The sequence below is a fragment of the Ornithorhynchus anatinus genome, chromosome X1 (genome assembly GCF_004115215.2).
Source record: "Ornithorhynchus anatinus isolate Pmale09 chromosome X1, mOrnAna1.pri.v4, whole genome shotgun sequence".
NCBI lineage: Eukaryota > Metazoa > Chordata > Mammalia > Monotremata > Ornithorhynchidae > Ornithorhynchus > Ornithorhynchus anatinus.
This window is the reverse complement of record NC_041749.1, coordinates 113,104,567-113,118,891: the sequence shown is the minus strand read 5'-3', so window position 1 is coordinate 113,118,891 and position 14,325 is coordinate 113,104,567. Positions and strand designations below refer to the sequence as shown.

Genomic DNA, 14,325 nt, shown 5'->3' with positions numbered 1-14,325 from the left:
TGCTTCCCTTCCTCTTCTCAGCTTCTAGCAGAACAGGACATTCCACAAAGGCTTACACAGCCTGTGATGGCCACTGACTGTGGTGAGGAGGATGATTTGGGGACTGATTTCTTAGGGAAGGTGCCATTGAGGCACCCAGTTTCCAAATGCCACTGTCTGAGGAGAAGACCTTGAAAACCCTACCCCCTCATGCAAAACGGCTAAGGGGCAGTTTCACCTCTATCTAGCTCCCACAGGAGAAAATCTTTTTGTAACCAGGCCTGCCACTCGAAGAATCTGTTCTCAGAAACATGAAACTGTAAACCGCACAAGCGAGGGGAGGAAATGTTTCAGAACAGGCCGTTTTTTTCCTCCAAGTAGAAGCCGGGTTTCTGAGGGAGGGAGATCCTGATGGCAACAGCGGCTCCAGAGCGTAAAATGGAAGGAGGTGGGTAAGAAGTGGCTGGTCTCCAGTTCATGAACTCCTCCCAGGGTTTATTCAATCTTTCCTTTTGTCCTTGAAAGGCCAAAGGAATTCCTGACACTTGTTCCTAGAGGTACATCCCGAGCCCTGAGATGCAAGATTAAAGCAATCAGCACAATGCGGCAGGCTTCAGGAAAATCAGCAGAAATTCTGTGGGAACCAGGATAACACTCTTCTCCCTTTCCCCGTTTGTTCCGAGTCCTCTCTCACTTTCTCCTCCATCCAATCCATCACCAAATTCTGCCACTTCTCTTCATTAATCATTCATTCATTCATTCAATAGTATTTATTGAGCACTTACTATGTGCAGAGCACTGTACTAAGCACTTGGAATGTACAAATCGGTAACAGATACAGTCCCTGCCCTTTGACGGGTTTACAGTCTAATCAGGGGAGACAGACAGACAAAAACAATAGCAAATAAATAGAATCAAGGTGGTGTACATCTCATTAGCAAAATAAATAGGGTAATGAAAATATATACAGTTGAGCGGATAAGTACAGTGCTGAGGGGAGGGGAAGGGAGAGGGGGAGGAGCAGAGGGAAAGGGGGGAAGAGAGGGCTTAGCTGAGGAGAGGTGAAGGGGGGGTAGACGGGGAGCAGAGGGAGCAGAGGGAAAAGGAGAGCTCAGTCTGGGAAGGCCTCTTGGAGGAGGTGAGCTTTAAGTAGGGATTTGAAGAGGGGAAGAGAATTAGTTTGGCGGAGGTGAGGAGGGAGGGCGTTCCAGGACCGCGGGAGGACGTGGCCCTGGGGTCGATGGCGGGATAGGTGAGAACGGAGGACGGTAAGGAGGGGGGCTGCAGAGGAGCGGCGCATGCGGGGTGAGCAGTAGAAAGAGAGAAGGGGTCCACCCCTTCCTTTCTATTCCTTCAGCATCTTCCTGCAAGCACTAACCTGGACTACAGTAATAGTCTCCTGGTTGGCTTCTGGGCTAATTCCCACCTCTGTATCTTTCCCAGCACTTAGTACAATGCTCTGCCCAGTAAGTACTTAATAAATACTCTAATACTATTTTGTACCTCCAACCTTTCCCCCTCTCTAGTAAATCCTCTGTACCACATGAGAATCATCTTATCTCTCTTTTGCAACCCTGCAGCAGCGTGGCCTAGTGGATAGAGCACAGACCTGGGAGTCAGAGGACCTGGGTTCTAATCCCAGATCCTCCGCTTATCTGCTGTGTGACCTCGGGCAAATCACTTGTCTGGGCCTTGGAACAGTAACCACTTAACAAATACTATTATTAGTAGTAGTATTAATAATAAAATGAGGATTAAATCTTACTCTCTCCTTCTTAGGTGAACTCCCTGTGGGGCAGGGACTGTGTCCAGACTGATTATCTTGAATTACCTCAGCTGCACATAGTAAGCGCTTAACAAGTATCTTAATTATTACCATTATTAGTTACTGTAGACTGTAAGCTCCTTGTGGGCAGGGATCACATCTACCAAATCTGTTGTACTGTACTTTCTACGGTGTTCTTTCCACTGTAAGCACTCAACAAATACCATAAGTGCTAGAGTTGACTGTTGGGTTGCTATGACTCGGTGTGTTGGGAGTTAACCAATGAAGGCTTGTTGGAAAAGGCTTGCTGGAATTTTAGGAGGGCTTTGAACATAGGGAGAGCTGTGGGGTGCTGGGGGAAGAGTGTGAGCATAGGGATGGAGGTGGGAGAGCAAGGTATAGTCAGAGGTTGGGGTGGGAAGAATAATGAGAGTGAGCTGAGGTGTACTGGGTGAAGGGAGCTGTAAGATGGGCAGAGTTGGTGAAGCCAATCGTAAGGAGTTTCTGCTGCATAAGAAACGAGGAAGCCAGTGGAGGGCTCTGAGAAGAGGGCAGATCCCGCTGAGCAGCATTTCAGGATGCTGGTCTGGGCAGCACCTCAGTATAGATTGGAGGGCAAGAGGCTGGAGGCAGAGAAACCAATGAGGAAGCTAAGACAATAGTCTAGTCTCTTTTTTTTAATACTATTTTTGAAGCACTATGTGCCACACACTGTACTATGCACTGGGGTAGATGCAAGTTAATCAGGTGGGACACAGTCCATGTAACAGTGTGGCATTGTGGATAGAGCACAGGCCTGGGAGTCAGAAGTTCATGGGCTCTAATCCCAGCTTCACCACTTGTCTGCTGTGTGACCTTGGGCAAGTCACTTCATTTCTCTGGGCCTCAATTCCCTCATCTGTAAAATGGGGATTGAGACTGTGAGCCCCATGTGGGACAGGGACTGTGTCCAACCCGATTTGCTTGTATTCACCCCAGGGCTTAGAACAGTGCCTGCATAGTAAGTGCTTAATATCATAATTAATTAATACTACTACATGGGGCTCACAGTCTTAATCCCCATTTTACAGATGAGGTAACTGAGGCATAGAGAAGTTAAATGACTTGCCCCAGTCACACAACAGACATGTGGCAGAGGCAGAATTAGAACCCAGGTCCTCTGACTCCCAGGCCCATGCTCTTTCCACTAGGCCGCACTGCTTCTAATCGCAATATGACTAGAGCTTGGTGCTAGTATTTTGGGTAGAGAAGAATGGGCGGATCTGAGAAATGATGAGTAGGAAAAACCGGAAGGATGTATATAATGGTATTTATAATTTATTAAGTGCTTACTATGTGGCTGGTGTAGATAAAAGACAATCAGACAATCAGATCAGACACAGTCCCCGCCCCAGCTGAGACTGTCTAAAAGGGATTTAGCAGCTCGCTGTGAGCAGGGAACGTGTCTACCGACTCTGTTATACTGTCCTCTCCCAAATGCTTAGTACAGTGCTCTGCACCCAGTAAGTGCTCAATAAATACCATTTGTTGATTGACTGATGGACTGTGAAAGGTGAAAGTTGGTGAAGAGTTGTTACTGGCATTCAAGTTGACTTTTAGAACAGGGAGGATGTTGGTGTTATATCAACAGAGATGGGAAAGTGGGGGAGAGGTGGATTTAGGAGGGAAGAGGAATAGTTCTGGTTCATCATGAGAATGAGTCCATTTTCCTGTTATTTTCCTCTGCTCTTCCTATTAAGTTTTGCATCTGTCATTTCTATTTTTTGTCTATTCAGATATTTGTAGTAATATTAGTATTTAGCAAATGTGGTAAGCATCTCTAGACTAAGCTTGTTGTGGATAGAGAACATGTCTATCAACTATGTTGTACTGTACTCTCCCAAGTGCTTAGTACAGTGGTCTGCACACAGTAAGTGCTCAGTAAGTACCACTGATCAATTGACTGTAAAAGTATACCCCTGGGAATGAGGCATGAACCCTGCTTCTTCCATTGGACTGAAAACTTCCTGAGGGCAGAGACTGCGTTCACTTCTATCTCTGTAATTCAATCAGTCAAATATAATTATTGAGTGGCTACTGTATACAGAGCACTGTACTAAAGTGCTTGGGAGAATATGATAGAGTTAGTAGACTGATTCCCTGCACTTAAAGACCGTACATTTTAGTGGAGAAATGGACCCTGAAAAAATTTACAGTTAGTAGGAAAAAGGCAAAGGCACAAGCACATGACTAAGTAATAAATTATGTAAGATATATACATAAGGGCTATGGGAAGTTGTGAGTTCACCAGTGCTCGGGTGGTGCAGAAGATTGAGGTGGTGGGTAAGGGTTTATATCCTGGGGCCAGCACATTCTTTGGGAGATTTAGAAGCAGTGTGACCCCAGGGAATAGAGCAAAGGCTTGGGAGCTAGAAGGACCTGGCTTCTAATCCCAACTCTGCCATTTGTCTGCTGTGTGACCTGGGGCAAGCCAATTCACTTCTCTGTTCCTCATCTATAAAATGGGGATTAAAACTGTGAGCCCCATATGGGACAGGAACTATGTTCAACCTGATTCACTTATGTCTACCCCAGCGCTTAGTACGGTGCCTGGCACAGAGTAAGCACTTAACAAATACCACGAAAAAAATAATTTAAAAAAAAGAGTGTGGAATCAGGCTCCAGACCAAACTAAAGGTCTCCAAAGGGGTAGTGCTGCTGTGCCTTCTCTAAAGCTGGGAGACCTGGACTACATCTGGATCTGGGCTATTATGTCTTATCTTACGCCGTTGAGTCGTTTGACCCATAGCGACACCACGGACACATCTCTCCCAGAATGCTTCACCTCCACCTGCAATCGTTCTGGTAATGTAGCCATAGAGTTTTCTTGATAAAAATATGGAAGTGGTTTACCATTGCCACTTTCAGCGCAGTAAACTCAAGTCTCCACGCTCGACTCTCTCCCATGCCACTGCTGCCCAGCACAGGTGAGTTTGGATTTGTAGCAGATTGCCTTCCACTCATTAGCCCCTGCCCAAGCTAGGAATGGAATAGGCAGGCCTCTGCTTGACTCTTCCTCCCGTAGCTGAGACTGGTAGAGTGCCGAAAACTCTCCAGGTGCGACCCTGAGAGGGCTGGGCTATTGTGTATGTATCTTTAAATTATAGACTATAATCTATTTATATTAATCCCATTCTCCCCCACTAAACTGTAAGCTTGTAGTGGGCAGGGAACGTGTCTGCCAACTCTGTCATGTTGTACTCTCCCAAACTCTTAATCCAGAGCTCTGCACATAGTAAGAGTTCAATAAATAGCATTGATGATGATACAGACGACACATCCAGTTCCTTGAGCACTTCCACCAACGTCACTTACTTCATATCAAATAGCAAGACCAGATCACAAACAGATTCTGGAGCGTGGTCAGCCTCCTAGTATCGAAGCTAGGCTCACCGTAACACAGTCTGCCTGGGTGGGACATGTGAGGAGAATGAGTGACAGCAGGAGACCCAACCAGCTGCTGGATGGAGACCTGAAATTGGGAAACAGAAAGCAAGCAGGGAAGAGGAAGCATTTTAGGGACACAGTAAAACAAGGCTTCAGACAATGCTGCATCCCAACTTAGAGAAGCAGCATGGCCTAGTGGATAAAACATGAGCCTGGGAATAAGCCACTTGTCAGCTGTGTGACTGTGGGCAAGTCACTTAACTTCTCTGTGCCTCAGTTACCTCATCTGTAAAATGGGAGTTAAGACTGCGAGCCCCACGAGGGACAACCTGATTACCCTCTATCTACCCCAGTGCTTAGAACAGTACTCTGCACATAGTAAGCACTTAACAAATACCAACATTATTATTTTATTATTAAGAAGAACCTGGGTTCTAATCCCAGCTCCGTCACTTGTCTGCTGTGACCTTGGGTGAGTCACTTCACTTCTCTGTGCCTCAGTTACCTCATCTGTAAAATGGGTAGTGAGACCAGGTACCCTATATGGGACAGGGACTTTTTCCAACTCTATTATCTTATATTTACTCCAGTACTTAATACAGTGCCTGGCAAAAACCACAATTATTAATTAATAATAATAATACTAAAAATTGGGAATCAATTGCTGAGAACAAATCCATATGGTGCACTGCCATCAAGAAAGGAGTTGCTCTTTTTGAGCAAAAACTCTACATGCAAAGAGAGACAAGGAGGCAAAAGAGAAAACAGCACCAGGCAAACATTAATTATAACCACACATAGGACAATCTTGTGTGGAAAGCAATGTGGCCTGGTGGAAAGAACACAGACGTGAGAGTCAGAGAACGTGGATTCTGCCACAAGTGGCTCTGCCACTTGTCTACTGTGTGACTTGGGGTAAGTCACTCAATAATAATAATTTATAATTATGGCATTTGTTAGGCATTTACTATGTGTCAATCACTGTTCTAAGTACAGGGGTAGATACAAAGTAATCAGGTAGGACACAGTTCCTGCCCCACATGGGGCTCACAGTCTTAATCCCCATTTTACACAGAGAAGTTAAGTGACTTGTCCCAGGTCACACAGCAGAAATCTCACACACACACATACACACACACACACACTCTCTCTCACTCACCCTCAGGGAGGGGGAGACCATGACCAGAATCGGTTCATGGGGTTGCTGGAGGTTTTTGGGGTGGGAACCATGGGACTAAGAGAAAAAGCCCTGATTCATCCAGCTCTTAGAGAAACGAAGGCCAATACATGGCATGACTGCTAGGTCTCCCTTTGAGGATCTCAAAGCCCCTCGCTCTTATCCAGCCATCCTCCTGAGAGAAAACTGGCCACTTTGCAGACTGATGGCGGGGAGTGGGCAGGAGAGAAGGTTGCAGGATAAGGCACTGAAGTGTTAAAGACCAGGCAAGAGTTCAGACTTTCTGTCAATGATATTTATTGAGTGCTTACTGAGTGCAGAATACAGTACTAAGAACTTGGGAGAGTACGATATAACAGTTGGTAGACATGGTCCCTGCCCACCTGCCTGCAAGGACCTTACAGTCTAGAGGGGGAGATGGACATTAAAATAAATTATGGATATGGCCATAAGGGCTGTGGGTTGGGAGTGAATAAAGAAAACAAATCCAAGTGCAGGGTCCTGACATCAAGTCGGCACAGAATCACCTGGGAGCCCAGTCAAGGCAGACATTTTGATGAGGATAGCACGTGCATAAGCACACACACACCACACACCTGAGGCCTAATGCCTTCAGACACTTGGTTGCTTCAGACCAATCGACGGAGACTCTGGGCAGTCGGCACAGGGTGTTTGTCCTGTCCTGTTGTTCTTCTGGCTCCCGTCTCCGGCACTCTAAGACCAGCTCTGTGGAAGGCTTTCATCCAGGGAGAGGCCATGAAGGGCTCATTTGTCTCTCTCAGGCCAGCGAGCTGGAAGGCCTCCAGGGCCGCAGTTCAGGAATCCTCAGAGAGGGAGAGCAAGCGGCACATCAACAAGCATGCAGATAGTATCTCCCAGCAAACGGACCCAATCTTTTCCACTGCCCTGCCCTGTCCTCCATCCCTGCCCCCTGGCATCTAGCACATTTCATCCCTCCCAGATAGACCCTGAATGTTCTGTCAGACTCAGAGGCTTCTCCCTTCCCAGGGTCACAAGGCAGCCGGCCCAGGCCAGAAATCTAGGGGGGCTGGACAATCTATTCCTTCCATGGTGGGGGAGGTGGTGATCCAAAGGCAGAGCAGCAGGGGTGGCAAGAGTCTACAGCCTAAGGCATTGTCGAATGAACCCCCTCCACCCTCCAATTGGGCTCTGAGTTGGGGTTTGCTCTGACCCTGAATGAAGGGGAGATTTTACTCCAACAATAAGAAATCCAGTTTCAGGGGGTCAGGGCTCCAGCAATAGCAGTTTGTGGGACAGAAGGAAAACTCATCAAGAAAGTGTCCAAACACATTTCGGCATTCTGGCACGATCCCAGGAGAACTGGAATGATGGCCAGGACTAGCACAGGTGCACTGAGCCCCCCGCCCTGCCCCCCGCTAGCTGTGCAACTCCAGATCCGAGAGCTGAAATCATGAGCAAGAGCATACAAACACGTCCTTTTCCTCTCCTGTCTCAAGCAAGACCATGGGCCTGGGAGTCGGGGAATTTGGGTGCTCATCCTGGCTCTGCCAGTTGCCTGTGTGACCTTGGGCCTCAGTTTCCTCATCTATAAAATGGGGATTCAATGCCTGGTCTCTCTCCTACTTAGATGGGAAGCCCCATGTGAGACAATGTCCCATTTGGTTACCTTGTATCTAACCCTAGCGCTAAATACAGTGCTTAGCTCCTCGGTGTGGGCCTGGGAGTCAGAAGGTCATAATAATAACCATTGTTATTATTAGTAATAATAATAATGATGATGTTGGTATTTGCTAAGCACTTACTATGTGCCGAGCACTGTTCTAAGCACTGGGGTAGATACAGGGTAATCAGGTTGTCCCACATGAGGCTCAGTCTTCATCCCCCATTTTCCAGATGAGATAACTGAGGCACAGAGAAGTTAAGTGACTTCAAGGTCACACAGCTGAGAAGTGGCGGAGCCGGGATTAGAACCCATGACCTCTGACTCCCAAGCCCGGGCTCTTTCCACTGAGCCACGCTAGTAGTAGGAAGCACTTAAATACAATTGTCATTATTATTACTTTGTGGTAGGGTTACCCAGCAGTGAGCCCAGACCTATTTAATAATTGTGGTATTTGTTAAGTGCTTACTGTGTGCCAGGCACTGTACTAAGAACTGGGGTAGATACAAAGTTGTCAAGATTGGACAAAGTCTCTGACCCACATGGGGCTGACAATCTTAATCCCCATTTTACAGTTGGGGTAACTGAGGCCCTTAGAAGTGAAGTGACTTGCCCAAGGTCACCCAGCAGACAAATGGCAGAGCCGCCATTAGAACCCAGGTCCTTCTGACTCTCAGGCCGGTGCTCTATCCTCTAGGCCACGCTGCTTCTCCTATTTCTTTTCTATTTCTCATCTGGCCTTGCTCTTTTTCCATCCGGTTCAGGGCTTGTATGTCTAGTCCTCCAGTGGTTGCCCATCTGCTTCCGCATCCAACAGAAACTGCTTACCTTTGGCTTATAAGCACTCAAACGGCTCTCCCACTCTACCTTACCTCGCTGATCCTCTACTACAACCCAGCCAGCACACTTGGTTCCTCTAGTGTCATCTTGCTCACTGGGTCCCAATCTCATCCATCTCTCCGCTAACCCCTTTCCCACATCCTCCCTCTGGCCTGAACCTCCACCCCTTCTTTTCATATCTGACAGACCACCACTCTTTCCACCTTCAAAGCCTTATTAAGGTCACATCTCCTCCAAGAGGCCTTCGCCGATTAAGCCATCATTTCCCCCTCACTCTTCCTTCTGTGTTGCCTACGCACTTGGATTGGTACAAGCCAGGCAATCTGGCTTTCGGCCCCTCCATTCCACAGAAACTCCCCTCTCTAAGGTCACTAATGACCTCCTTCTGACCAAATTCAAAGTCCTGTACTCCAACCTAATCCTCCTTGACATCTCAGCTGCTTTCAACACCCCCTCCTTAAAACATTATCTAACTTTAGCTTCACTGACACTGTCCTCTCCAATCTCTCTGGCCACTTCTCAGTGTCTTTTGCGGACTCTTCCTCTGCCTCCCACTCTCTGACGGTATCCCTCAAGGCTCAGTTCTGGGTCCCCTTCTATTCTTTATCTACACCTACTACCCTGAAGACCTCATTTGATCTCACAGCTTCAGCTATCACCTCTAAGTGGATAATTCCCAAATCTACTTCCCTCTCAAACCCTGACCTCTTTTCCTCTCTAACCCTGACCTCTTTTCCTCTCTCCAGTCTTGTATTTCTTCCTGTCTTGGGGCATCTCTACTTGGATGTCCCTCCAGCACCTCAAACTTAGCATGGTTAAAATCAAGCTCCTTTCTTTCCCCTCAAATCCTGTTCTCCCCCAGACTTTCCCATTACTGTAGCCAACATCACATTCTCTCTTACAAACCCATACTTTTGGCATTATCTTCAGATCCTCTCTCATTCAACCCACATATTCAGTCACCATATCCTGACAGTTCTACCTTCTCAACATCTCCAGAATTCATCTCATCCTCTACCCTAAAACTACTACCACTCTGATCCAAGCACTTATCCTATTCTGCCTCGACTACTACATCAGTCTCCTTGCTGACCTTCCAGCCTCCTGTCTCTCCCCTCTCCAGTCCATACTTCACTCTGAATGTCTGGATCACTTTTCTTTAAAAAACACACAGTTCAGGTCTCTCGTCTCCTCAAAAATCTCCAGTGGTTGTCCATCCATCTCCACAGACAGAAACTCCTAACCATCTGCTTTAAAGCACTTAATCAGCTCTTCCCCTTCTACTTTACTTAGCTGATTTTCTACTACAACCCAGCTTGTACACTTTGCTCCTCTAACGTCAATTTTTTCACTGATGATGATGATGGTATTTGTTAATCGCTTATTATGTGCCAACCACTTTTCTAAGCACTGGGGTAGATACAAGGTTATCAGGTTGTCCCACGTGGGGCTCACAGTCTTAATTCCCATTTTACAGATGAGGTAACTGAGGCACAGAGAAGCTAAATGACTTGCCCAAAGTCACACAGCTGACAAGTGGCGGAGCCAGGATTAGAACCTACGACCTCTGACTCCCAAGCCCGTGCTCTTTCCACTAAACCATGCTGCTTCTCAAGCTCGTCTATCTCGTCATCAACCCCTTATCCACATCCTCTCTCTGACCTGGAATTCCTTTCCCATCTTCAAAGTCCTACTAAAATCAATCTCCCAGAAGACCTTCCCTGACTAAGCTCTCATTTCCCTCTCTCAGCTGGCCCTTCTGTGTCACCTCTGCACTTGGGTCTCCTCTTCTCCTAAAGCACTTTGATATTCACCCCTCCCCCAGCCCCACAGCACTTACGTATCTATCCATCTGTAATTTATTTTCCTGTTTTCTCCTTCTCTAGCTTGTAAACTTCCTGTGAGCAGGGATCGTCTACAACTACTCTTTTGTATTGCCCTTTCCCAAGTGCTTAGCACAGTGCTTTGCTCACAGTAAGCTCAATAATCAGTCAATAGTATTTATTGAGTGCTTAGTCTGTGAGGAGTACTCAACTAAACTCTTGGGAGAGAACAGTATAAAAGAGTTGATAGACATGTTCCCTGCCCACAAGGAGAGTATAGTCTAGAGGGAATGAATACCACTGCCTGATAGATTGGGTGATTTCAGGCCCGAATGGGGCTCTGGACTCATTTTTTTTTAATGGTACTTGTTAAGTGCTTTCTATGTTCCAGGGACTATACTAAGTACTGAGGTAGATACAAGCTAATTAGGTTGGACAGAGTCCCTATCCCACATGGAGCTCACAGTCAATCTCCATTTTACAGGTAACTGAGGCACATATAATAATAATACTAATTATTATTATGATATTTATTAAGTGCTTACTTTGTGCCAGACACTGTTCTAAGGGCTGGAGTGAATATAAGCAAATCAGGTTGGACACAGTCCCTCTTCCCACATGGGGCTCAAAGTCTCAATCCCCATTTTACAGATGAGGTCACTGAGGTACAGAGAAGTGAAGTAACTTGCCCAAGGTCACACAGCAGACAAGTGGTGGAGCCAGGATTAGAATCCACAACCTTCTGACTCCCAGGCCCATGCTCTAACCACTATACCATCCTGCTACTCTAAAAGTGAAGTGACTTTCCCAAGGTCACACAACCAACTAGAGGTGACCACTGTGGGGTTGTGATACGTACACAGAAGCTCCTTCCACCCTGGTCTAACATAAAGCCTGCCCTTTATTGAGTGGCAGGGCCTGACCATAGCCTTACTAAAGTCACATGTCCTCCAGGAAGCCTTCCCTGACAAATCTCTCATTCCCCCAACCCATTTTCCCATCCTACTGCGTCACCCATGCCCTTGAGTCCATACTCCCCAAAGATTTGATACCGCTTCCCATTCACAGCCCTTCCATATATATCCTTAGAGTCTGTTGCTTCCCCCATCTAGAATTCATTTTACAGTCTGTCTCTCCCATAAGAGAAGCAGCATGGCGCAGTGGAAAGAGCACGGGCTTTGGAGTCAGGGCTCATGAGTTCGAATCCCAGCTCTGCCACTTGTCAGCTGTGTGACTGTGGGCAAGTCACTTAACTTCTCTGTGCCTCAGTTCCCTCATCTGTAAAATGGGGATGAAGACTGTGAGCCCCACATGGGACAACCTGATTCCCCTGTGTTTACCCCAGTGCTTAGAACAGTGCTCTGCACATAGTAAGCGCTTAACAAATACCAACATTATTATTATTAGACTGGAAACTCCTTGAGGGTAGGGATTATGCCTATTTACTCTTATCATATTGTTCTTTCCCAAGTGCTTAGTCTGGTGCTCTGCACATAGTAAACACTCAAAAATTACCTTTTACTGCTAGTTTTGCACTCATTCCCTACCCAAACTCCAAAGGCCCAAGGGCCCACCTCTGTTCCTGAATGCTACTCACCAGCTGAACGGTGGCATTGAAGTTGAGCTTCACTGTATCTTCGAATCGTTCCCTCTGACCATCTGCTTGTAAAGTACAGGAAGGAAGAAACAAAAGCATGTATTCCTTCCCCTCTCCCCCTCAAAGCTGCATGACTCCTTTGTTGTTTCATTTGGGTGATCTGAATCCCTCTCCCAAAGGATAGATTGCCAAGCAGTGCCTGAGAGGGACTATGAACAGCAAACACACCTCCTTCTACTTGGGACTGACTGCAGGGGAAATTCTCACCCTTCTCCAACCACCCCCTGGAGAGCTGGACCCTTCATTCATACCCAGAAGGATCCTGAACCTATCCCGTTCCCAGGGAATGATGGGAGTTTCCTCCAACGGGCTTGGGTCTGGGGAACGAGAGTCAGGAGTCCCATTTCAGACTCCTCCCTGAGTACCCAGGGGCAGGAGAAGCAACATGGCCTAGCGGATAGAGCACGGGCCTGGGAGTCAGAGGGATCTGGGTTCTAACCCTGGCTCTTCCACTTGTCTGCTGTGTGACCTTGGGTAAGTCACTTTATACACTTATACCACATTAATATGATCACTCATGCTATCCCAACTGGATTACTGCACCAGCCTCCTTGCTGACCTCCCGTATCTCTCCACTCCAGTCCATATTTCATTCTGCTGCTCGGATCATTTTTCTACAAAAACATTAAGGATATGTCACCTGCTCCTCACAAAAACTCCAGTGGTTGCCCATCCACCCCAGCATCAGGCAAAAACTCCTCACCATTGGCTTTAGAGCACTTCACCGCCTTGCCCCCTCCTACCTCAACTCGCTTCTCTCCTTCCACAATCTAGCCTGCACACTTCGCTCCTCAATTGCTAACCTTCGCACTGTGCCTCAACCTCTCCTGTCTCGCCACTGATGCCTAGTCCACGTCCTGCCTCTGGCCTGGAATGCCCTCCCTCAAATCAGACAATTACTCTCCTCCCGTTCAAAGTCCTTTTGAAGACATCTCCTGGAGAAGCAGCATGGCTTAGCGGAAAGAGCATAGGCTTGGGAGTCAGAGGACTGTGGGTTCTAATCCCGACTTCTCCACTTGTCTGCTGTGACATTGGGCAAGACACTTCACTTCTCTGGGCCTCGGTTACCTCATCTGTATAATGGGGATTAAGACTGCGAGCCCATGTGGGACAACCTGTTTACCTTGTATCTACCCCAGCGTTGAGAAGCAGCGTGGCTCAGTGGAAAGAGCACGGGCTTTGGAGTCAGGGCTCATGAGTTCGAATCCCAGCTCTGCCACTTGTCGGCTGTGTGACTGTGGGCAAGTCACTTAACTTCTCGGTGCCTCAGTTCCCTCGTCTGTAAAATGGGGATGAAGACTGTGAGCCCCACATGGGACAACCTGATTCCCCTGTGTCTACCCCAGCGCTTAGAACAGTGCTCGGCACATAGTAAGCGCTTAATAAATAAATACCAACATAGTAAGCACTTAAATACCATCATCATCCTCTCCTTCAAGAGGCCTTCCCAGACTAGGCCCTACTTTTTCTCATCTCCCACTCCCTTCTGCCTCACCCTGATTTGTTCCCTTTGATTTGATTTGCCTTATACTTCTACTGTATGTCCCTGGATTGCATAGTAGTCTGCTTGCAGTAGGGGGTTAATACATGTTGCTACTGATGATGATGATGATGTAAAGAAGCAGCATGACTTAGAGAAAGTCAAGTGGAAATGGGCACTGGGAGACCTAAGTTTCTATCCCATCTCTGCCACTAGTTGGCTGTGTGACCTTGAGCGAGTCGCTTAACCTCTCCGTGCTTCAGTTCCCTCATCAGTAACCTGGGGATAAGACATCCGCTCTCCCTACCTGTTAGATTGTGAGCCCCACATGGAACGGGGACTGTGTCTGATCTGATTATGTTGTATCTACTCCAGTGCTTAGCACAGTCCTTTGGCCTAGAACAAGCATTTAATATCAATCATCTCCATCGCACACCTGTGTGCGGAGCACAGTACTAAGTATTTGGGAGAGTAAAATAGAATTAGTGGACATGATCCTTGCCCTTGAGGACCTTATGGATACTGAAATGAATTAC

General features: G+C 47.1%; 1 long non-coding RNA gene and 1 other non-coding gene across 2 annotated transcripts; both read right to left on the bottom strand.

Annotated features, from left to right (window-relative positions):
• Positions 1 to 4,720: 4,720 nt before the first annotated feature.
• LOC114807076 lies at positions 4,721 to 4,858 on the bottom strand. Its single transcript, XR_003755129.1, has one exon. It is a non-coding gene; the product is annotated as a small nucleolar RNA SNORA7 (small nucleolar RNA).
• A 186-nt stretch (positions 4,859 to 5,044) lies between these two features.
• Positions 5,045 to 12,569, bottom strand: LOC114806559. The gene is made up of 3 exons (XR_003754596.1): positions 12,250 to 12,569; positions 6,944 to 7,171; positions 5,045 to 5,255 (listed from the first exon to the last, which is right to left on the bottom strand). It is a non-coding gene; the product is annotated as an uncharacterized LOC114806559 (long non-coding RNA).
• Between the last annotated feature and the right edge of the window lie 1,756 nt (positions 12,570 to 14,325).